This window comes from Vicugna pacos, unplaced genomic scaffold (assembly GCF_048564905.1).
Source record: "Vicugna pacos unplaced genomic scaffold, VicPac4 scaffold_19, whole genome shotgun sequence".
In the NCBI taxonomy this organism is placed as follows: Eukaryota; Metazoa; Chordata; class Mammalia; order Artiodactyla; family Camelidae; genus Vicugna; species Vicugna pacos.
Genome location: NW_027328740.1, coordinates 72,673,085 through 72,698,338, shown reverse-complemented (window position 1 = coordinate 72,698,338; position 25,254 = coordinate 72,673,085). Strand labels below are relative to the sequence as shown.

At 40.6% G+C, this 25,254-nt stretch overlaps 1 protein-coding gene across 1 annotated transcript in view; it reads right to left on the bottom strand.

Annotated features, from left to right (window-relative positions):
* Window positions 1–5,907: 5,907 nt before the first annotated feature.
* Window positions 5,908–25,254, bottom strand: part of LOC140693510 (uncharacterized) — a 58,932-nt gene continuing 39,585 nt past the window's right edge. The window contains exon 14 of the mRNA XM_072957330.1: window positions 5,908–5,979. The gene's annotated coding sequence lies outside the window, so the exon portion shown is untranslated. The remainder of the gene's footprint in view (window positions 5,980–25,254) is intronic.

Sequence of the window (25,254 nt, the reverse complement as noted above, 5' to 3'; positions counted from 1 at the left end):
CAGAGTGCTATGGACAAGAATTTTTTTTAAACAAATCCCTGAATCCCTAGCAGATCTTGTTTCTACCGAGACACAAATGTCTTATTTGTATAATGTTTCACAGAAGCCTTAAAATATTATCACCCCAACTTGACACATCAAGAAACTGAGGTAGAGAAGTTTATCACATTCTACAAGATTAGAGAGAGGCCACGTCAGACACCGTATTTAAATCCAAGTCCCTGCTCCGTTGCTCACACTAGAAAGTGTCACATACTGCCTCTTTCCTGCCCTCTCCCTGCAATAAATCTCTGAAGAGTCTTTTCTGTGTCACCTGCAATCAAAATCACATCAATTTTTCACAAAGAGCTATGTCACTCCTTGGAGGACATACCAAAATCTAAAGGGTTGGGTTGAGAGGAGATATTTGCATTTTCTGTTTCTCAAAGGAAACATGGCTTTAAAAGAAACTGAAAAGTATTTATCTAGTCTAAGCGCTCATTGTGCACAGAAAGAAACGGAGGCTCAGAGGAGAAGAGGAAAGGGCGTTATTAACAAATATTGCCTCAGTGCAGCACCAAGCCAGCCCTGGGCACTTCTGGGGGAGGATCTGGAAGGCCCAGGAGAATGAGTGTTAGAAAATAGAAAGAGAAGAAGAATATAAGGCCCCGTCTCTACACCACCATACCATGAATTTCCACCAAATTACCCAGTATGGGTGCAGCCAATAGTAAGGTTGTCTAAACAGGTTATTGAAACCTGGAATTCTCAACCATAGTGGAAATTCCAGCATTTACTGTGCTTTTTTCCCAGTTCAATCATCAATTCAGTGGGCATTCTGTACCAGGGACTACACGAGACCTGGAGTTCTCCCAAATAAAGATCTCTATTACCACGTGTGCAAACCACATAAAGACCACCAGAAGAAAAGCGCCCACAGATAAGATGGAATTACTGAAACTGAAAGCAGCCAAAGAGCATATATTACTAGGAAAAATGGTGCTCCTATAAATGGACTCATGGACATAGAAAGCAAACTGTATTTAGCAGGCAGGAAAGGAGGGATTAACAGATACAAATTAGTAAATATAAAATAAATGACAAGGACCTGCTATATAACACAGGGAACTATATTCAATTTCTTGTAATGAGTTATACTAAAAACAATCTAAAACATATATATATACATATGCATATGTTTATAACTGAATCTCTGCTGTACACCTGAAACTAACATTGTAAATTGACTACACTTAAATAAAAAATAATTTAAAAAATAAGTAAAAATAAAAGCAATGCCATTAAGAAAAAATAAAAGAACACTCTAATCCCCTTAGCTGTAGGTGGTGGAGAATTCTGGTTGCAAACACCAAGTCCACTGGATCACTCCAGCAATGGCTGTCACTCTTTCTGACCATCAGAGAGTCACTTGTTTCACTGAGGTTTCTTTTCTCTTCTGTGAAAGGCTACAGCTGCAACTAACGATGTATAGAATCTCATCATTCACAAGCCCAACAAGTAGTGAGGACTTCCCATGGGCCAGGCTCTGGACAGAGGAAAATACAGGGTCCGAAATATATTCATGGGTAGAAGAAGTTTGTGCCATAAAGACGTTAATTCTTCCTGTTTTGATAGACAGATTCATTGCAATTCTGATTAGAATTCCTACCAGATTTTTCTTGGAATGTAACAAGTGAATTTATGGTCAAGATTAGCCAAGAAATTTCTTTAGAACCACCACTGGGGAGGGGTGGATAGGTCATTAATTTCCACTGCTCTTTCTGAAGTGATAAAAACGTTCTGGAATAATAATGGTTGCACAACTGTGAATATGCTAAAAGCTGCTGAATTTTACCATTTAAATGGATGGAATTCATGGTGTGTGAACTATATCACAATAACGCTGTTATATGAAAAAATATTTCTTGACAAATATTTTTCTTTTTATACCACTAGTCTGTCCCACAATTTAAGAAAAACAAAAAACCAATACAAACCAAACTGTGCCAGGAGTTCTTTAGGACTGCAATATCCCTGGGTCTCCAAGGCCTCTGGTGATGCTGTTCCTGTTAACACACACTCGCTGGGCTGGGCTAGTTAGGGACTGTAACTGTCTTTTTAAAATCGACGGTCACACGTTTCACCCTTGGAGAGGGAAGGAAGGAGGATATCACAGCTTCATGCCTTCAGCTCATTTTTAACAGAACCGAGCCCTGCTTTCACCACTGTTAATCCCTCTCACTATAAAAACACGTGACATCAACAAGCACCGCCATCATAACACCTGAAAGTGTTCAAGGTACTTACCTGCGGCAGAAACACTGAGGGAGGAGACAGAAGCTTGCTCAGCACTGATGCTCCCTTTTCCCGACTCCACCAGGTGAAGCTGGGCGCTACAGCCAGAGGCCCTCAGCCCCGGGAGCAGCACACACGCCACTGAGCTGGTCCTGAGGGAGGGTGAAAGGGAAAGGAGGGCAGCCCTAGGGGGGAGGGAAAGGGGGGGTGCGGGCTGCAGCCCCGCTCGGAGGCCAGCCCCAGCACCAGCATAAGCCACCCGCTCCCGTCCAGGTCCGCAGACCACGCCCACCCGGGAAACAGCCCGCCCATTGGTGGGGACGGGCAGGCGGCCGAGGAGAGGAAGCCCGGGAGGAGAGGACTCGCGGGCGGGAGAGGGGAAGGGGACGCCAGCCGTGGACTGAGGGGATCCCGGCTGCGTGAGAGGTGGCAGGCGCACACCTGGACCTGGACAGCTGTGGCCGGGGCGCCGGGGCAGGTGGTGCTGTCAGAAGGGTCTGGCCAGAGAAATTCAGCTGAACAAGGGCTGACTGGCGCCCTTGGGGGCTGTGAAAGGCGGATCACCCTCCCGAAGCCGCCTGAACCCTTTCCCGGGAGCCCCCCACCTTGCACTTCCACAGCCAGAAGCCCCGGCCCCAGGCAGGAACCAAAGGCCTAACGGGCGACAGAGTTGAGAAGCATTTGGGGCCAATCCCCGGCTCGGACATGGAGCTTCGAACCAGGGGACCACCAGGCACCGACAGCGCATGCGCAGGAGGGACATGGATCCTCTCTGGATTCTGCGAGAGAAGGTGGGACAGCGAGGGAGGGAGAAGATGGGAGCGGGTGGAGAAGAGGGGAAAAGTGGAGGGATACAGATGGACAGGAAGAGCAGAGAAGGGATGGGTCTGGATAGGGGAGTGTCGTAGCGGAGTTGGAGAGAAAAAGCTTTACCTCTAGGGCACCCTGAGATGGCAGACCTACCTCTGTACCCTTCTGTAACCGTTCAAGTCCCGCAGCTCATGTTTTACCTCCCTGATCCAGCCCTCCATCAGATGCTTCTGCAGAAACACTACGGGGATCACACCCGTTGCCCCCATGCGGAGCTGGGTTTTCTGTTGCTCTGAGAACCAAGCACCCGCAGGTGTTGTCGCTCAGAACTTCCTTGGGAAGAGTACATATTCCCCTTTTACACGCTGGGAAACAGGCAGGAAGGATCACTGCCTTAGCTCCACTGTCCCAGGTGTTGGGCTGGCGGGGAGAGGTGTGGTACAAGATCAGAGCCCCAGACAGAGCAGACTGCCTGAGTGTTGGTGCATAGTCCCCATCCCTCCTGGGTAAACCATACCCCAACCTAGTGGAAACATCAAGGGCTCACAGTGGTTTCCTGGGGGTGGGAGAGCTGTCCTCATGTGAAGGAAAAGTCCAGCTGGGCTAACAAGCTAAGTCACAAATCTAAGTGTGATAAGTGTCGGTTTACTGATCTAAGTTCTGCTGGGCTATCTCGTAAATCTGAAGTTTAGTGTCAGTTTATTGGGCTAACAACCTAACTCGTAATTCCAAGCTCAACAAGTGTCAGTAATGTGAACTATTACAAATTGATAAGCTCCAGTGTACTGATTCCTTGCATTTTGTTCTTTGAGTCTTATTGGCTAATATCCCCTTACTTGTATTGAAGTCTTTAAAACCTCATGTGCACGTCTTGGAGGTGCTCAGAAATTCGGAGCAGAAGCCCCTCTGAGCCCGCCGGCATAATAATTCTGAGTACTCCAGCACTCCGATTGGTGCTTGTTTCTTGGCTGGCCTGTTTCCATAACACTCAGCTCCAGTGCCCAGATTTCTAGGTAGATAGGAGTGTTACCAAGTCCAAATTCATTCTCCTCAGTGCAGGACAGGCCAATAAGTTTGGAAACCAGATGTTGGGGCTTGGAATAGCAAGTTTCTGTAGACCTAGTTGGCAAACTAATGTTCTGGAAAACCATCTCCCCAAGTCACAATTCAGGCTCCTTTCCTACGCGCTTGGTTGTTGCAAATTTCTTAGTGTAGGAATTCCTTCTTGTTAGAATCCTTTGTTCTTACAGCTATCTGCGTGGGTCAGATCCCTGTAAATCTCCAACAAAACAAACGTTATTTTCTATTCTGCAATTTGCTATCTTTTAATGAATGAAAAAATGTTAAATATCCTTAAAGGTCAGAGCTTCAGAATAAGCTCTCCTGTGTATTTCAGGCTCTAGGCAACAATTTTTTACAAGCAAGATGAAGCCTAGGAGACAGAGCATAGGGTTAAATTCAAAGGAACAGATCTAATATGGAGTCAGATTTGTTCTGTTCTATTACCCGGGCAGAAGCCACTTGAGGATTTAAATCTCTTTAAGTTAAAAATAACTAAAATTTTAAAGGAATTTACATACATAGGTGGGAATGTGAAAAGCATATCTGGAAAAGCACCCAAAAGATAGTAAACAGTGGCATCTCCAGACAGGGCTGAAAGAACAGAGGATGAGGGAAAACATCTTTCACTTGTGTATTTTTGTGCTCTGTTTGAGTTTTTTTTTTTAACCTTTTGCTTGCATTTCTTTTTCAGTTAAAATAATGTGTAATGGAGCAAAGGAGTAACTAGCTTAGCAAATACAGCAGCCATGGAATCACTAAGTCATCACTTTTGATTTAAGCCAGAAAGCATTTATTGACTCTCTCCAATGTGCTCAGTCCTGTTTTAAGACTTCTTTTATTATAATAATAATAATAATAATAATTATATTAATAATATAATAATAATATAATAATAATTATTATTATTATTATTATTATTATTATTATACTATTATTATTTCTAGTACTATTACTATTACTATTATTACTATTATTTTATGAAATAATAACATGGTATACCTCACCCCTGCCCATGACTGGTGGAAAACCAACTGAGTTTTTCTTGTGTTGTTTTCCAAGGAGTAGAGATGAGTTTATAAACAGAACACATCTTCAGGGCAAAACAGGCAGTGTGCATTACCAGCAGGCCAGACAGCAATGAAGGGTTTTCAATTGAGGCGCAAAGAAGCTGAGAGAGAAAGCCTCAAGGACACTACAAAAAGCTGCCCAAACTGCCATCTCCATGGTACTACTGAAATAGGAAAGAACAAATCTGACTCCACATTTGATCTGTTTCTTTGACTTTAACAAAGCCAAGTTAATATGCTCCGGTCTTTTCATGGGTTATGATGTCACAGAGGAAACGGACAGGTCAACAAGGAACCACTCTGCCGTGATCACGGAGCCGGGGAAAGGGATGGTTTGCAAGATGTATGAAGCAGCCGCAACTGTGCCCGTGCTTCTAGGCAGGTATCCAAAATCGCCTCGACAAGGTGTCAAACATTTGTGCCCACGTCCTCATCAACAGACATGTATTAAAGACAAATGGAAACATATAAAAGGCCAATACCCTTGCTGGGTACACCGTCCAAAGAACAAAGTCTCAGTTTGACAACTGGCCATCTCGGTTCCATGGGATTCATTCTTGGAGAACCTTAAAAACCACTCTTCTGTCCTCAAGAATTGCTGCATATTTGTCCTATCTTTGGCTCAGGGATGCAGCACGTTCAAGTGAACTTTAATGTCTGCACAGATTTGACTGTCTTTCTCCAGGTTCATTTGTCCATTCCAATGAGGCCTGAGCTATGTCCATCCTCCGTAAGATCTATTCCCTCCAGTGACAGTTCATTGAGCCTGCAATTAAAAGCCAAGTGAACAAGACTGTCCTCAGCTAAAAATTTCACCCACCCTTCACTGTTTTCTTAATCTCCTCTCCTGGCTAAGTGCAACAGACTAACACCGCCCTCCACCAAGATTACCAACTATGTCATTTTGTCTCCCCAAAGAGAAAGTAAGGTCCATAATAGAGGAGACAACTACATAGTCACCTCTGAATTCGTAGCATATAGAACTGTTAATAAATAGATCTATGATTATGGCTTCTTTCCTTTAAAACCTTTCTGGTTATTTGAATGAGACCTTGGAAGGGAGGTGTTTGCTGTCCAGTATCTTGATCCACAAGACTCTGGAGGCCTTTTTCAGAATGGCTGTTCACTGATTCATTCAAAACACAACTTATCAATCAAGGAGTATCTGTGCTTTTCTGCCAGGTGTTTGTGGTCACTCTAATGCCAGAACAACTTTAAATTATATCCTTACTTTGGATTTGTTATTTTTCCCCTCTTCCAACAAAATTGACTTTCCTTAATTTCTTGCCTTGAGGAATTTTTTTTTTCCTATTTCACCCTTTAGTAAACCAAGATCCTCAGGATGGGCTTGGCCCATAATATGATCCCCCATCCAACTCCTAGTGTCAGAGGCCTGGGGCTCACATCCTGCCCTCCTGTCAAGGCAACTGAAAATCAGTTCAGTATCAAACCAGCACCCCAGGGATTCTAAGGCTCGCATATCTCCCAGAAACCCTGCTTTCTCATTTGTCTTGGCTTCTGAGAATTTTCCCTCACTTTCTTGACAATTAGTTGTGCAGCTTGAAAGATGAGGAAGGAAGGTTTTATTTCTTAATCAGCATTTAAGGAACTTGTGTAATGAAAGTTTTCACGAGTTTCTAGAACCCTCCATTGCCGAGAAAGAAAACACACTAGACATTTTCTAAATTTAGCTCCCATGTGCATTTTTTCTTTGTTTTTGTTTTCTTAACTGTTAACAGACATTTTTTAATTAAAAAAAAATAAGGCCCCAAAAAGGATAGAACACTGAAGGGGCAATCAAAATTAAAGGGCAAAGACAGAAAAATGATAACTACTCTACAAGGTTAATATAATACATACACTATGTATCAGATCAGCAATTCTCAGTAACAGCTAATTGAAAAATGACCATGAGGTAAAATTTCTCTCCTGTCAGGACATGGCCAACAGAAAATACAATTAAACCAACAAACTAATATCCTAAGTCTGGTGAGGTACAGAAGTCTACAAGCTAAATGTGTCTTCTTCTGGAAAAGAGGAAGACACACCAGCTCTTTTCTGTGGAGCCTGAGCCCACGGGAGGACGGTGAAGTGAGCTCTGTAAGTACCCAATTAGCAAACTGAGTGATGAATAAATAGACGTGAGCTTTGATGACAGAGGTGATACTACTATTCATTTGTCCTGTAAAGTATGACTTCCGTTCAGTGATCAATACTTCGGTGTCCTCAGGAGTTGACATTATTCGAAAATGCACAGCCTGGGCGCAGACCTCCACTTTCAGCTCGTGACACTGCACTTAGATGTCACAAGGGCACCTCCAACTCCACCTGCAAAGAGCTGACTTCACGGTGCTCCTCCAATAGCCGTCCTGCCCAGGGCCTCTGGTCGGGGGCTAAGTTCTCCGTGCCTCTCCCATCTCAGACCCATCACTCACAGATGTGAATGGACCCCTCCTTCAGGGCCCAGATATCCTCAGACACCGAGTCCCACCACCCACACCTGACCTACCATATACTCACTGTCACTCACTCAGCACTGACTCTGTGCTGGGACCGTGCTGCACACTGCAAACGTTATCTCACTGGATCTCCACAACAGTCCTGGGAATTGGGTACATCGCTGCTTCAATTGATTAGATAAATTGTTTCACTTCCTTGAGTGCGTCATTCAAACTGACACGGCTACTGAGCCACAAGCCTGGGCCTGAAAACCACTTGAAAATTGAACACTGCTACACCTCGCAGCCACCCTACTCTGACTCATCACATCACCTCCTGCCAAGCCTTCTAAATGTTTCCAAGCATTCTACAAGACAAAAGTGAACTACGAGAGCACCCCACTCTCCAACATAAAATCTGTCAATGATGGTCCGCTGCCCTTAGGAGAAAGCCCCACCAGGCCTGAGCACAGCCCAAAGGCCCAGCTTCCGCGTTCCCTGCGCGGCCACGCCGCCTCACCCAGTACGCAGCTCTACACGTGCCTTCTCTAGGACAGGGATGCAGACTCCGCACAACCCAGGGCTTGTCTCACTTGAACAATGATCACCTTCTTCAGTGTTCATCTTCTTCTTTGCTGACCCTCAGAAAAATGTTTTCACATGATGAATAAATATCTTTTTCCTTATAACTTCCCATCATTGATAATGAGCTCCCCCGAAAGAGAGAAGACCTAATTGTCAGTCTCCTTATCTGTAAAGTGAGATTAACAAGGAAATATGTGAGGTTTTATGAGAAATAATATTCATGTGAGGCTGAGGGACAATTCCATCATACAATAAGCACTCAATATGTGCTTAATTAATATTAATAAGAATATATTGCATTCCAGCAACCTTCAATCAATTTTTAATGACTTTGTCCAACAGACTACTGACAAACTGTTGGACGAACCACTTTGAGCAGATCAGCACAAGCGTACTGGGATAGGTAAGCGCTGACTCCAGTTGCAGCTGCAGCCACCCAGCACTACGGGGTGGGGGCAGTTTGCTCAAGCTCTTACATGTTGCTTGAGCATTTAGTTGTCGTTATTGATTAAAGACAGGTGGGGGTTCTTTAGTCAAAGCACCTGAAACATAAATCTTCAAAGATTGATGCAAATTAGGTTTCAAGAACAACACTCTCACTAGAAATTATTTGAAAATCATAGTCTTAGCTACTCCGCACATCAAAAGGGCATGTTCTTAATGTATCTAACTAAATACACCGGAAGGGTTGTTTAAAAGAAATTACGATGAAGCCATCCTGAATAAGCTCCAGTATCATCTGCACAAAGCCCCACCCAAGGGTCTCATTTCACATTTCCACATAGGTGTTCAGGTAGCTTAACTTGGGTCTTGGTTTCTTATAACACGGGGCGGGGAATAGTTGTGGATAGATTTAAGTAGCAAATATATAACTAGGGTAATTGCTGTTAAGGAATTCTAGAAATAAGAAGATTGATATATAGTCCCACCCATAAGAAACTCAGCATGTCCAATTACAGCAGCATTAAAAATAAAATGAGGGATACATTTAACAAAAGATTACAAGATTTGTACATTGAACTTTTTGAAGTATCACCAAAATAAATTTTAAAAGATCTACATATATGGAAGACATCCCATTTCCATGGAATGATAGACAGTATTATTAAAAATGTTAAGAATCCTCAAAGTGATCTATATATTCAGTGGAATCCCTATCAAAATTCCAGCTGACTTCTTTGCAAAAATTGAAAAACTGATTCCAAAATTAATATGGACGTGCAAGGGGCCCAGGATAGGCAAAACAACCTTGCAAAAGAAGAGTAAAGTTGGAGGACTCACTTTAAAAGGTACTAAAATGCTATAGTAATAAGTCAGTATGATGCTGGCATAAGTTTGGATAAATAAATCTATGAGACACAATAAAAACCCACGGGGAAAAACTCACATTTACAGACAGTTTTCCACTACGGGGCCAAAAACACCCCATTGAAAGAATAGTCTATTCAACAAATTGTGCAGGGACAGCTGGGTATCTACAGGCAAAAAAATCAATCTGGAATCTGAACACCCATGTTTTATATAACAAATAAAAATTAAAACAAAGTAGATCACAGACAGAAATGTAAAAATTAAACCTATAAACTTTCTAAAAGAAGACACAGTATAAATCTTTGTGGTCCTAGGATAGGCTTTGGTTTCCTGGATACAATACCAAGAGCACAAGTGATAGAAGAAAAAAGCAGATAAACTGGACTTCATCAAAATTAAAACCCTTTTCTTACAAAAGACATCATCAAGAAAGTGAAATGACAGGGGAAATGGGTATCTCAAGTCAGAGAGTGCGTGCTTAGCAAGAAAAATAAAATAAATCATTACATCTAACTACCTCCCCTGTAAAGAAATTGTTTTAATGTTTAAAAAAAATAAAGTGAAAGACAATGTGCAGAATAGAAGAACAATTTTGCAAAACATTTATCTAATAAGAGAGTAGCATCCAGGATATATAACGAATTCTTACAACTGAACAATACAATAAAACAGACCCAATTTTTAAATTTACCACAAATTTAGATACATATACAAATGGCCAATAAGCATATGAAAAGATGCTCAACATCACTAGACAAATCAAAATCAAAATGAGATCTCATTTTACATCCACTAGGATGGTTATTACCAAATCATGGACAATAACAAATGTCATTCAGGAGGCAGAGAAACCTCATATGCGGCCAGGGGAAAGGGACAATTGTGCAACTTCTTTGGAGAAGCCTGGTATTTCCTCAAAAGCTTAGAGTTATATGGCTCAGCAATTCCACTCCTATATGTAGAGTCATCCCTCAATACCCTTGGGTGGTTGGTTTCAGGAACCCCACACCCTGGATACCATAATCCAAGGATGTTCGAGTCCCTTTACAATCAGCCATCTGGATCCATGTAGTGGAAACTACAGATATGGAGGGCCAACTGTACAGCCAACAGAATGAAAACATATTCTCATAAAAATTTCACATCAATATTCATAGCAGTATCATTCAGAGTAGCCAAAAGTTACTAACAATATCCATCCATCAATGAACGGATAAACACATTTACCAAGAATAGGCCCACAAACTTTTGGTCATTGAAACTTTGACAAAGGAGGTGAGAACATACAATGGAGTAAAGACAGCCTCTTCAGCAAATGGTGCAGGGAAAACTGCACAGCTGCATGTAAATCAATGAAGTTAGACTACTCCCTCACAGCATACACAAAAATGAATTCAAAATGTGTTAAAGAATTAAACATGTAGACAATACACTATAAACCTCTTAGAAGCAACCATAGGCAAAACATGTGACATACATCTCAGCAATGTTTTCCTAGAGCAGTCTACTCAAGCAATAGAAAAACAACCAAAAATATACAAGAGGGCTCTAATTAAACTTACAAACATTTGCACAGCTATGGAAACAGTAAGCAAAACAAAAAGACAACCAACCTATGGAATGGGAGAAAATATTTGCAATAAATGAAACTGCTAGGGGCTTAATTCCCAGAATATGTAAACAGCTTTTACACTTAATAAGAAAGAAAAACAAACAATTCAATTCAAAAATTGGCAGAAGTCCTAAAGAAACATTTCTCCAATGAAGACGCACAAATGGCCAGTAGGCACATGAAAAAATGTTCAATATCATTATCAGAGAAATGCAAATCAAAACTGCAATCAAATATCACCTCTCACCAGTCAGAATAGCCATCATTCAGAAGTTCACAGACAATAAATACTGGAGAGGCTGCGGAGAATTGGGAACCCTCCTACACTGTGGTGGGAATGCAGTTTGGTGGAGCCATTGTGGAAAAATTATAGAGGTTCATCAAAGACAAAACCTTGACCTCCCAGATGACCCAGCAATCCCACTCCTGGGCATATATCCAGAAGGAACCCTAATTAAAAAAGACACCTACACCCCAATGTTCACAGCAGCACTATTTACAATAGCAAGACATGGAAACAACCGAAATGTCCACTGACAGATGGCTGGATAAAGAGGTTGTAGCATATTTGTCCAATAGACTACTATTCAGCCATAAAATAATAATAAAATAATGCCATTTGCAGCAACATCAATGGACCTGGAGAATGTCATTCTAAGTGAAGTAAGCCAGAAAGAGAAAGGAAAATACCACATGAGATTGCTGACATGTGGAATCAAAAAAAAAAAAAAAAGAAAGAAACAAAAAGATAAATTTCTCTACAGAACAGAAACAGACAGAGTCACAGGAACCAAACTGTGGTTACCAGAGGGGGGAGGGTGTGGGAAGGAATAAATTGGGAGTTCAAGATTTGCAGTTACTGAGTATGTAAAGAATAAACAGCAAGTTTATACTGTATAGCACAGGAGAATATATTTAATATCTTATAGTAACTTATGTTTAAAAACAGTATGAAAATGAATGCCGGTATGTTCCTTTTTAACTGAAGTCTTGTGCTGTAGACAAGAAACTGACACAACATTATAAACTGACTAGACTTCAATGAAAATATTTTTAAATAGACTAAAACCAAAAAAAATGGAAAAGGATATTATCAAACAAAAAGAATAAAGTACTGATTCAGGCTACAATATGGAAGAACCTTGAAATTTTATGCTAAAATAAGCCAGACACAGAAAGCCAAATAGTGCCCTTTAAGCTGAACTGTATCTAAGCGTTTATTGTACTACTCCTGTAAATTTTCCAGAGGTTTGAAATCTATCAATATCAAAATAAAATGTATTATGCATTAAAAACTTAAAACGCTTCCTCACAGGAGGGCTTTGATTATTAAATGCAGAAACGCATATAAAGCTCTTGGAAAAACAATTTGCACGTCCACACACAGTCACTGCTGTCACTGCCACTCAGAGGGTGGTGCCAGCGCTGATGAGAGCTGCCTCCACTCGCTCCCCTGCAGAAAGGAGTGAAGGCCTGAGCTCTGCCATGCAGGGTGAGCGTGAACCTGAGTCATACACAGCCACGTTCCAGACTCTGCGTTACCCAACTTTCTTATACAAACTGCAACATGTAATGTAAACACGCTAGAGGGATGTATCTTACAACACAGGGAATACAGACAATGTTTTACAGTAACTATAAATGGAGCATCTATTGTACACCTGAAACTAATATCATATTTTAAATCAGCTATATCTCTATAAAAAATTAAAAAATATTTTTAAAATGTTATCACTTTAATATTCAAATCAGTTTTTAAGTAAATACTAAACAGCTTAGAATATATAAAAGCATTTAATTGTGCTGTTTGTTTGCATATTTACATTCAGCCTCTTGCTAAAAGAGAATTTAAACAATTTTTTTAAACACAGCTTAACAACCATAACAACAAAAAGGCAAAACGGAGAGTGAAGAGAAAATGGAGATTCAATACTTAAATGAAACCAGGGGGAGATAAACTCATAAAAATGGATTCCATGAAGTCAGGGCAAGTGTTAAAGGCCGACTACAAATTCAGCTGTAAGATTCTTGGCAGCTAAAGCAAAAAGAATATGATGAAGGGGCGGGTGGTAGAGCATGTGCTTAGCGTGCACGGGGTCCTGGGTTCAAGCCCCAGGGCCTCCACTAACAGATAAATACATCTAATTACCTTCCCACCAAAAGAACCCCAAAGAAAAGAAAAAGAGAAATTTCTTTCCCAAAAAACCCTGATATTAAATTTGGGTTAAATACTTAAAAACAGATAAAAAGAAAAATAAAAAAGATAAGTGACACTGTGAAGGAAAACCCCAGCTGGGCTAACAAGCTAAGTCACAAATCTAAGTGTGATAATGTCGGTTTACTGATCTAAGTTTTGCTGAGCTACTTGGTAAACCTGAAGTTTAGTGTCAGTTTAATGGGCTAATAAGCTAACACGTAAATCCAAGGACAACAATTGTCAGTAACGGGATCTGTTCCAAATTGATAAGCTTCAGTGTACTGATTCCTTGCTTTTTGTTGTTTGAGCCTTATTGGCTAATAGCCCCATACTTGTAATTAACCCTATAAAACCTCATGTGCACGTCTTGGAGGTGCTCAGAGCTTTGGAAAAGAAGCCCCTCTGAGCGTGTCAGCATAATAAATCTCAGTACTACAACCCTGTGAGTTATACTTGTTTCTTGGCTTGCCTGTTGTTTCTATAACAACACAAGCGATAATGCCCGTGAGATAAATCTGCGGAGGTTGCTGTCAGGTCCCCATGTCTCACGTAGGAAAATCTGAAACATTTTTCTCACCATTCAGGGTCATCATAAGCCCACCTCACACCTCCCGCAGTTAAATGCAAGAGCACAGGTAGGGCCAGACCTTTGCTGTCTCTGTGTCATCACAGTGAGACAGGATGGAAGGGGGAAGAGCACAGCCATTCAAGGAAGGCCACAGCAATTAACATCAAAATGTTAAAGGATTCAACCCCCAATAGGCCTTGAGGCTCAGGATGAAGAGATTTAACTTCTAGCAGATCTTGAGCTTCAGTAAACATCCATTGTATTAGTAACTTGGTCAATAACATGCCCCAGGCAACATGGCAGTCCCAATGATAGCCACAAAAGGTCAAAGGGTGGGAAATGGCCAACTCCCTGGGAATCCCAGCGCCTTACCCTAAGGCTGGTCCTTCTACTTATTAGCATATGAAACCACCAAGCCCAAGAAAACAAGCAACACAGTGCCACCTCGCGGTCACCACTCTCTCTCCCTCTTTGGGGAAGGCCCTCAATCTGTGGAGTGTGTACCTACTTCTAATATGAGCATCAAACCCCCACACCTCGTGACGTTTCTCTTGCATTTCAATGTATCTCTCTGAATAAATCTACCTTTACTCAACACTGGCTTGCTCTTGAATTCTTTACTGCGTGAAGTTAAGGAACAAAATCTGGTGGGGCACATCCCAGGGGCTCAATGAAAGCCTGGGACACAGCCCTTCTCATGCCCAACGTTTTTTATTCTTGTATCAACAGGACTGGGCTGTGAAGGGAGGTCTGAGGCCACAGCTAAGGGACAGAAGCAGCCTCCAGGGCTCCAATTGGTGGGCAGTCTCTCCCCCAGCATGGGTCTTGGGGTCTGCCCGGTTCTCTGTGTTTCTCTGTTGTGCTGACTCCCCAGACATACAGCGTACTCCTAGGCTTGTCCCCACAAAACCCTTCTCTACAAAATACAAGCACATCATGTCACAATCCTCTTGTTCAACAAGGAAATGTTCAGCCCACTTTTTTTCCTCCCCAATAAAGTACCCAACTGTCCTCGCTCCCATCACACCACTATTTTTTGTGAGAACTCTGCACTCGCCACACCCCATCCTGAACACAGGTGCCTTACTGGCTGTGATTGAGATGTTTCTTTCTCACACAGCCTGCGTCCTTTCACTTTCCCCTTGTTACCTTAAAAAAGCATTTCCTGAGTCACTCACCCCTCTGATTCTGAACTAACAAAGTGCTGAGGTTGCAGTCACTATATGCATACATCCCAGTTTTGGCTAGGTTTCCATCACAAGATCTTCATTAAGGAGCTGCATCAAGAAGTTTAAAGAGGCTATTCTCACATCTGAGTGGAGGAGCCTGCAAAAAGTTGAATGGCTTTGAAGAGAGAATTAACTAGGGACAAAGAAGTTGCAGGTCCTAGTCAAAAGTGTCATGAGGCAAAATGTTCTCCCAAGGCTCAGTGTGGCTTATGAACACGGAGTCGGCAGGGAGGAGGTGACAGGCAGTGAGTAGAGTGAGTGATACGGGTTACGCTCCCCCAGCTGGGGAAGAAAAGGTTTTTTCCAGTTTTCCAAACAATTTCTTACTACCTTTTTCTATTATTGTCACATACTATTTCCAACGAATTAAGCATATCAATGTCAGTCATTTGGGCCACTTGGGAGAAGCTACACGATGCCATTCACAGGGCTGGGACATGACAGCCACACCAGTCTAGATTGAAAGAACAGTCGGGGTATTTGCAAGGTAATCACGGGCATGCAGCAAACTCCCCAGCTTCAATGACCTCATCTCAATGCTGGGGCCAAGAAAACTACCAAGCAAACTGCGTGATGATTATGGCCAACATCTCTTTACTAGGTAAGTGCCCGTGAAAGCTGCCGCTTAATGGGGAATGAGTACGATCAACGAGGCCCTGTCTACCTGGCCACACGCGCCCTGCCTTCCTGCCTTGGTGCAGCAGCAGAAATTGTTTAGCTGAGATGAACACCCCCAGAGCAGCCCAGACGGGAAAGCTCCCAGCTCTGCACGGCGAGACGTGTTCCTTTCCTTCTCAGAGCTGATCACAATTTGCTGTCGTCTGTTTTTATGTTTATTCCTTTTGTAACTGTCTCTCCTTCGGAGTTTTTGCTCAAGCAGCACAGGGCCAGATGTGTCTTGCGGCCTGCCGGATATTCTGGGCAGGGAAACAGCCGACTCCATATCTGGCTCTGGTGCTGAACAGAGAGGGCAGAAGGCCCAGGGGCTCATGCTGAACCGAGGCCTCTGCACCCAAAATTATGGTCTGATTTTGGGCAAATTATACAGTCTTTTTACCATGAGATTCCTCATCTGTCCATGAAAATAACTGTCCATGGCACATAGAATTACAAGGATTATAGGAAATCACCAAATTCATAACCTAGCCAAGGGGCTACAAGTGCATCCTCAACAGACAAATGCTGCCTTTACGGCTCTGACACATGCTAAGCAGGGCGGCCCCACACAGTGAACACTGCTAAGTGCCAGTGGGTTAAGTGCTTCATGTGTGCTATAATACTCTTTAGATCTTACAACAATCCCAGGGTGAAACGAATGTTATGCCCATTTCACAGATTCACCAACAGGTTAAGAGATTTTGAATTCTATTCCAAGGCCCTATGGTGAAGAAATGGCAATTTAAACCGGAATCTGGGCCCAGGCCTTGGCTCCATCTCTCTCCAATCCACCTGACCACTTGCCTTTGAATTCCACCTCTCCAATACACAAGTTTCAGCCGGCCAGCTCTTAAATGCAATTTGTGCAGTTTGTCAATGTTGGTTAATTACCATAAACTGTTCTCAGAAACCACTACAGTAAAGAAAGGTGGACTTAAGGAATTCTGCATTGCGTTCTCCTGCAATGTGCAGGATCCCTTTCCTACACCTCCAAATCCAAGTGTATGCTTCCTCCCTGTTTATGTTTGCACACGGCTTATTAAAGCAGAAGGTACCTGCAGTAATTCCATCTCGGGTGCTTTCCAAGGTTGCAGATTATCCATAATCAGTCTGTGAACGAAAATACTACAATGTGAATGAGAATACTGCAACCATGACAGTAAACAAAGAATACTGAAACCAAGACATTAAAGGCTGCCGCCACCCCCCAGCTAGGACAGGCCTGCAGCCCAGCTGCTACAGCAACTCACAATGGTGTCGTCTGAGCAGACTCAGAATAAGAAAGGACAGGCTACTGGCCCGAGATAGCTAGGTGCTTGTCTAAAAAATGAATTCAGTGAGTCCAAATATTTGCTTCCTCTCACACATACAAAAGTACTAAATTCTTGAACTTGAGATACCTGGCTTTCTTTAGATAACAAGCAATCTTTTATTGTTCCAACAACCTGGTCTTTGTTGTAAAGCTCCTATATATCCTAGCTCTGCCTCAACCTCTTGGGAGCAGTCCCTCAGAGAGTTCTGACAGGCTGTCATCCCGGCTCGAGTCCTCCCGCCAAATGAAACATAACTCTTAACTTTTAGGCTGCACATGTATTTCAGTCAACAGTTTTGGACACCATGAAGCACCACAGCAGATTTCTCTCCACCTGAACTCTCCAAGTAACCGGAGCCTTGGTACCAGCAGTGGCCCTTTGTGCCCATCCACCTCCTCGGGGAGTCCAGATGAATTTGGGTGAGTCTCTCTTGGTTCTCGGATCTCACATATTGGTTGATGATCCTAAGTTTATCTGGCGGTGTATCCAGGTACGTGGCCCTCCAGTTGAAAGAACCTGAGGTGAATTACCCACCCAGTGGAGACATATTGGGTGGGGCCTGGTTGAAAGATAACAGGAAATATCCACCTTGAGGATATGTCCAAAGTGGGGCTGGTGGAAACATATGAGGAAAATACTCACCCAGTGGAGACATCCTGAGTGAGTCCAAGTTGAAAGACACTGGGTTCAGGACTGAGTGGTTAGGTAAGAGTCTGGTCTAATATTTTCCTCAATTTGGTTACCTACAATGAATTTTTCAGGATAAAAGTAAAACTGTTATGAGGAAACTTTCAACTCCAAAATTCGGACCATCCTCCTGGCTGGTAACAGCTTTCTCGGGTGACAGAGAATCTTCCAGGAGTGGTAGACACAAAGACTTCATGACACAGAGTTGTCCCTGTGGGAAATCTTACTAGCAAATTTATTCTGAGAACCCGACCTTACAATGGGGAATAGAACTTTCAAAAAAAAAATAAAGAACAGAACAGAAAAGAAAAAGAAATGACAGATTGCCAGTCTCCAACTATTACCCCAGCCAGGTTTATGTACATACAAAATTTACAACATTAATTGGGAATAAGAAAAAAAAACTCACTCTGAAAATAACTAACCAGGCCTGATAAAAACAATTTTGGCATTCTGAACTTATAAAAACAAAATCCCCTTTAGGGGTAACTTGGATTTCTCTTCCTGTGTCCTTGAAATGTAAATGTTTTATCTTTCTCTGGGTGTTTTAAGTGTGTGTATATATGTATATGTATGTTTAGTTTATTTTTTAAAGGAAACCTTGGACTCCACCATACAAAAGTTTCAAGTATTGTGTACATATGGTGGCCACGCAAATAAATTGGGATTCTAAGCAATTCTTTGATAGTACCAATTTTCAGATATTTTGCCATCTTAAACTTTGTTGCATCAGCCTGGACCACAAAGGCTTTTAGCTTTTGGAGAGTAAACCTTTGAATTTTATTTAGGCAACACCCCGACTCTCATGTGGAAGGGCCTCTTCATCTTATTGGTTTAAAATCACTATATATATATTATATTTGTATATAAATTGACGGCCATATGATGGATTTTTTAATTTGGAAAACTTTTTAATTGGTGAAAGTTTAAAGAGATCTCATTATAAACAGTTGTTTTATGGTTTCTATTAAAATCAAGTTTAAATGTAGAAAAATATATCTAATGGTTAGCCTAAGAACTTAGTTAAAAAAATAAAACTGGTTTGAAAAGCTACGTTTGTGTTTTTCCTTTCTAATAAATGTTTCTAGATATGCTATTAAAAACTTAGAATTATTAATGTTAATTAGGTTGAATAACTGGAAAAATGATTGTAAAAATGTCGAAAAAAAAATTAAGTGGCTTATCCCAAAAGGATAAATATTTTTATATGGTTATTTTGAATCAAATATATAAAATGGACATTTTTGGATTTACATACAGGGTTTTGATACTACACAACGTAAAGTTAAAAAAAAAAGGGCCAAAGAGTTCACCTACTCCCCCCCAAGACTAAAGTTCAAACAAGCCCATTTTACTTACCACAGTTTGAAATATATGTATATATAGACTGAAATACTTGATCAATAATTGGGATAACAGACCAATTAATGAAATTAAAAACTGAGAAGTGCCTAAGCTCTTTGGCTGAAACTTGGGCATCCTAGAGACTTCTATAAAATTATATACAATGCACACACACACAAAAAAAGGTTTCTGGCACTCCTTCTAGAAATAAGAATTATTGATTAAACTTAATAAATATAAAAATTAAAGGTATAAGATTTAATAAAATTGAGATAAAAGTTTGTGAAATTGGTATATTTAAATGGTCTTTATACAAAACTTTTGCTTATGTTGTGGGATACGTATGTTTAAGAGGAAAAACACTTCCCCTTCTTGGTATTATAAGGCTAGGCACATATCTGTCCCTCTGAAAATATTAATTGAACAAATTAAAATAAACCAATATAGTTACATAAGCCGTCCAATATAATGTAAAACTAAAAACTAATTTGAGTGGCTAATAAAAAAATACAGGTTTACCCTGGGTTTAACTTATAACACAAGGAAAAGAGATCTTACTAAATGCCTTATGCAAGTTTTGGAAGACATATTTAAGTAAGCCTTAATGTTTTAAAACATGGAATTCTTTGTTTACAGCTCTTCTCACTGATACAAAAATGCCATTTAAGGAGATAAAATACGGCATGGGTGAGAGAGCAGTTCTCTGGGGACCTGGAAGACAGTGTCTTTGTCTTGCACATCAGAAATATAAATACAACAAACAGTGACCTAGGACTGAGTCTAATTAGCTCAACGAAATAATCCTTAAGGCCAAGAAATTTTTGGCATATTAGAACTCAGAACTCTGAAGGGTCCTTCAGCCTTTGTGAAGAAATTTTAACTGTCTGTTTCATAAATAGTAAGCCTTAGTGATTTGAGCAAGCAAATTCAGCTTACTCCAACTATTATTAAACCTATCTTATAAGTAAGTTTTAAAGTGAAGCTATGAGATCTCTAGCTTTTTTCTGATTATAAGACTGTGTACACATTATAGAAGTGAGATATTTCTACTGCTAAAGAAAAATAATTCAAAGTCATAGAGCTCTGCTTAATTGACGTAAAAATATAAGAGCTTAAACATTAAGTATTTTTAAAATAACAACTGAACAAATTGACTTTCAGCGTCATGTGAAATGGAAAATATTCAATATTAAGATAATATTTGATATTGTTTAGTTTAAGTATGTTCTAATTAATATAGACATCTTTAAAGTCATCAATATTATGTATAATACCTTTACTGTACCTAGGTTTAATGAAAGTCAAATAAGATCCTGTTATATCTGTTGCAGATTTGTCAAAAAAAAAAAATAAAAGTAATGTGCTGTGGTAAAATTTTAATTAAATTAAATGCAAATGAGATGAGAGCTTTGGGTAAATATTTAAAATATATTTTTAAAATGTATGTTTAAGATAATCTCTAAGTGTTTGGTATCTTTAAATTCTAGTGGTGTGCTAAATTAAGTTAAATGACAAGATTTTATTAAATAGCTATGCCATTTTCAGATAAAATAACATTGAAATACGAATTACTTAACATTTGACTTCCTCTTACAGTGAAACTAAAGGTATATAGAAATATTAATAAATGGTTGGTGCCACACTGAAATAGTCTCTATTAGTAAGGGAATGATCTCAGTATCCTAGGAAAGTAATATAAATGCGTAAAGGAAGATGTAAGAATGGAATAATACTTTGTTAATGAAAAATAGTGACTTTCTCCTGAAGCTGGTTACCTCTGAATGGAAGACAAAATAAGGGACACACTAATATAAGTATAGAAAGCTGTGGAAGGCTTGTGGAAAAGGAACCCTGAGGGAAGAGTTTTGTACATGGTCAGAATTGGCTAAGTTTAGAAACAAATTGGGCAACGTAAATGAATCTTAGAAGTTAGCTGGAACAAGATTAGATTTGGTTTTCTCTCTGTTAAGAGGAAAAAATTTTCTTAAAATATTAATCCACCTTCAGTAACAGATTGTAAAACTTCTTATACCACTTAGCTGATCTGTTCTGCCTTTACATTTGACATATTTTCTTGTTAATGAATTAGTACTACTTTACAGTGATCTATATGTTTATCTGATCAAGTGTTCTGAAATCTTTCACAAAGCTCCCCAAATATAAAATTCTAATTAATTAAATAAAAATTAATTTAATTAATTAAAATTCTTTTAATCTCCAGTTAAGTTTGGGATGCTACAGAAGGCCCCTGAAACATCCCAAAGAGAGATTTTTAACTATAAAATTTCATTTGGTATTTTAAATAACATGGAATTGTCAAATGAATCATAAAACTTCTAAGGTTATATTGAATGAGAAATATTATTAATATAGGTATTGTAGAAATTACATGGACTCCCGAAAATTCTGGCATATCTGAAATGTTACCAGTGATAATTATGGGTATAGTGAACAGGTTTCTTTATTGATTATAGTGTAACGGTGTTTAACCATGCTTTTAAATTTTTGTCATTTATAGACAGTTAATTGTTTTCTTCTGATGGTTTTGCAAAATGCTTTCTCTTCAAGGAGATTTACTGATTTCTAATAAATTTCAAACTACAGCACTGAACTAAACTGGGTAAGAAATTTTAAAGTTCTAATGAAAACTCTCATTAAAAGAATTAGTTACATGGGACTGATTAACCAGCTGAATATGGTTATAATTTTTGATATTGTTTGAAATACTACTGGCTTTTAACCTGTTTCCCAGACGTAAAGAATCTCTTCTCCTTAAGCTAGTTATGGTTCACAGCAATTTGATAAATTATACCTATGTAATCACACTTGGAACACTTATCTTTTCTCTCTATCTGATCCCTCAAGAGACTAAAAACACTTAGGTCCCCAGTGGCTCTATCAAACAAATTAGGGAGATCATCTCCTAACAGATATAGGAGTATAAAGATATTTTAAGGATTTTAAAGAGAAAAGAATTTACCTAAATCTGTAAGGCAGAAACCCATGAAAAGCCTTGACGTGGCTTTCTTGGCCTTAGCAAACCTTAACATTCTACCCTGAGACTCCGTATTAAAACTTCCAACACAGCCAATTTAAAAAAGCCTATATGATCAAATAATCAGACTTAAGTTGTAAAAAATTAATCTTGATTTGGCTATATTTGAGAAAACTGAGGGTAACTTAAGAGAGAAAATAAATTATATTTTAGTGGATATTAAATTCTAGTTTTGTTAATTGAGGTCCATATTTACTAAGACACTTCCCAGATCATTCCTTGCTGTTATGTCACATTACTGTACGGTTTAATTGAATTATGAAAAAGATACTCTAGGTTTGTTTCTGAAGCTCAGAAATCTATCCTTGGGTAAAGTTCCAATGCCCCATGACCTGCAGCCAGGGGTTATACATACTGCAACAGGCATGACTTAAAGAACTGTCTCCAACCTGAATGGAAGGACCCTTTTTCAGGTACTCTTTACCAGACCATACACACCAAAGCTGAAGGAAACGGAGTCTCCGATTCATTTCCTATCTGAAACATCCCCTGCACTGCACTGGCCTATCGAGTGCTGCTCCCCTGAAAACAATGCCCAAATGGAGAAAAAGCTACCAGACCAGGATGAGAAGAAGATGACATCTGAGCTAGACAGCTGACCCAAGACACCGGACCAGGACTGTATACCAATTACTTTGATAATTTCTCCAACCTTTGATTATGAACTACTCCACTTGTTAAGTTTATGATAAATTACCTATGTCTAGTACTTCTGTGTTACCTTGGTGGGTTTCCCTACTCCAAGGCTCTAACTAGATAGCCCTCAGAAACGTTATTCTAAAAAGAATTTATAGTTCTGTTTAGGCCACTGTTGATCTTACAAGGTGGGAGATTTCAACTGGCCAATTAATACCTGCTCTGACCCTGACCATAAATATGAACTTTCTCATAGGATCAAACTCAGAAACACAAGCAAAATTTTAACCCAAAAATACAACTTCTCGACTATTAAATTCTTACTCGTGACTTTATTAACGTTACTAGCTGTATTACTTATATCCTGTCTATTTTATAAAATTGTCGTCTGTTACAATTCCCAATGTGTAACTAGGCCCACAAGATTGATGATGGCTAAACATCTTGAAGAAACAGATAAAATTTATAACCCTGAATAAAATAAATATAATAGTGTGATTCTAGGTATGGGAATGAGCAAAGATGTGTAAACACTTTCTGTATCATAATAGACTAGTAAGACAGGTGATCCAGAGAACTTTTAGTATCAACAGGGCCTGACAAAAGAAACTAACACCTTGAATGGCAACTCAGAAGATTCTTCACCTGAACTAGGAATGAGCCATCCTAGCACCGTGGGACAAAATTGGTCATGAAATTTCTCTCAAAATATTGGTCGAATTTAGGACCAAGTGGGAGCACTGTGAATGAAAATACTACAATGTGCATGAAAATACTGCAACCATGACAGTAAACAAAGAATGCTGAATCCGAGTCATCAGCGGCTGCTGCCAACCCCCAGCGAGTACATGCCTACAGCCCGGCCTCTCAGCCACTCACAGTGGTGCCATCTGAGCAGACTCAGAGTAAGAAAGGACAGGATACTGGCCCTAGATAGCCAGGGGATTGCCAAAGGAATGAATTCAATGACCCAAATGTTTGCTTCTCACCATACATAGAAAAGCAGTAAATACTTGAACTTGATATATCTGGTTTTCTTTAGATAACAAGCAATGTTTTATTGTTCCAATTACCTGGTCTTTGTTGTAAGCTTCTATATATCCTAGCTCCTCCCCTACCTCTTGGGAGCAGTCCCTCAGAGTGATCTGAGAGGCTGTCATCCCGGCTCGAGTCCTCCAGCCAAATAAAACAAAGCCCTTAACATATAGGCTGAACGTTTATTTCAATGACGTTCCAGAATAGACACAACTCATCAATTCTGTAATGGAACACACTGAATCAGGAACCAAAGCGTGTTTTAGTCCGGAAAATCTCCGGGTTCCTATTTCTTCCTGTCATTATACAATCCCTCTAGAACTCATTAATTTGCTGTCTGCTCCTCTGGCAACAAAACTCGTAGAAGACTCAACTCAGCAGAGCGCCCTGCTGGGGAGAACACCCCGCAGAAGCACTGCAGGCTGCCTGCCCTCCTGCACGCTCTGCTGACACTTGGTGTCCCCCGTGGAGACCAGGCCAACAGAGCTGTTCCTAACAGCTACAAATTCGCACTCGTTAAATAAATCATTTTATTTTATATGATATTTTACGTATATACCCATCTCTGAAAACAGCTTTGCAGAAGCTCAAATCTTCAACATCAATCCCCAAAGGCAAATCCGGTCCCCAAGGGGAAACAAGACTTAAGACGACGCTAAGGCCTCCAAAGTCCTCTCAAGGACCGTCAACCAAACTGCCTGCAGGTCTGCAGCTGCAGGCTGTTACATGTCTGCTTTTAAAGCAACCCCTTCCTGCCCTCGGGTATTACAGTGTCCCTCTACGCCCTCCTGTCTCAGAGTAAAAGCAGCCATTGCAGAACCTTGCAGGGAAGCACTGACAGGAGTCGACAAAGAGGATCAGAGCTAAGCTAATACTTCTGATGACACGACCTTGTCACTGTGTCACTTTACAGATGAAGATATATTTAGAGAGAGGTGGGGTGATATTGCTTAAAGTCACACAGCTAATAAGTGGCAAAGTCTATAACTCTGCTCTTCCCTTCGGCGTGACGCCCCAGCTGGGACGCCCACAGGATTGTCTCATGCCTGCCTGAACAATCCTCTCCTGTCACTCATAACCCACCACAGGGTCTGACCCTAGCCTGCCTTTTCAGCATCTATTCCCTCCAGTCTCTCAGGAACAAGGCCGTTTGGGCCACTGTATGACTTCCGGCTCCCGGAAACATCAGTGCTCATGCTGGTCTTGCCTGTGCATCCGGCCCGCTGCTCAGAGGCTCTTCCTCCCCTGCAGGAGTACATTTCCACTCTCCACAGGGACACCTCCTCAGGGGAGCCCTCTTCTCGCTCTCAGCATGGCAGGGCCACATCCCGAGCTGCCCCATTAGGACAGTGTGCGCCCAGGTCTGTTAATCAG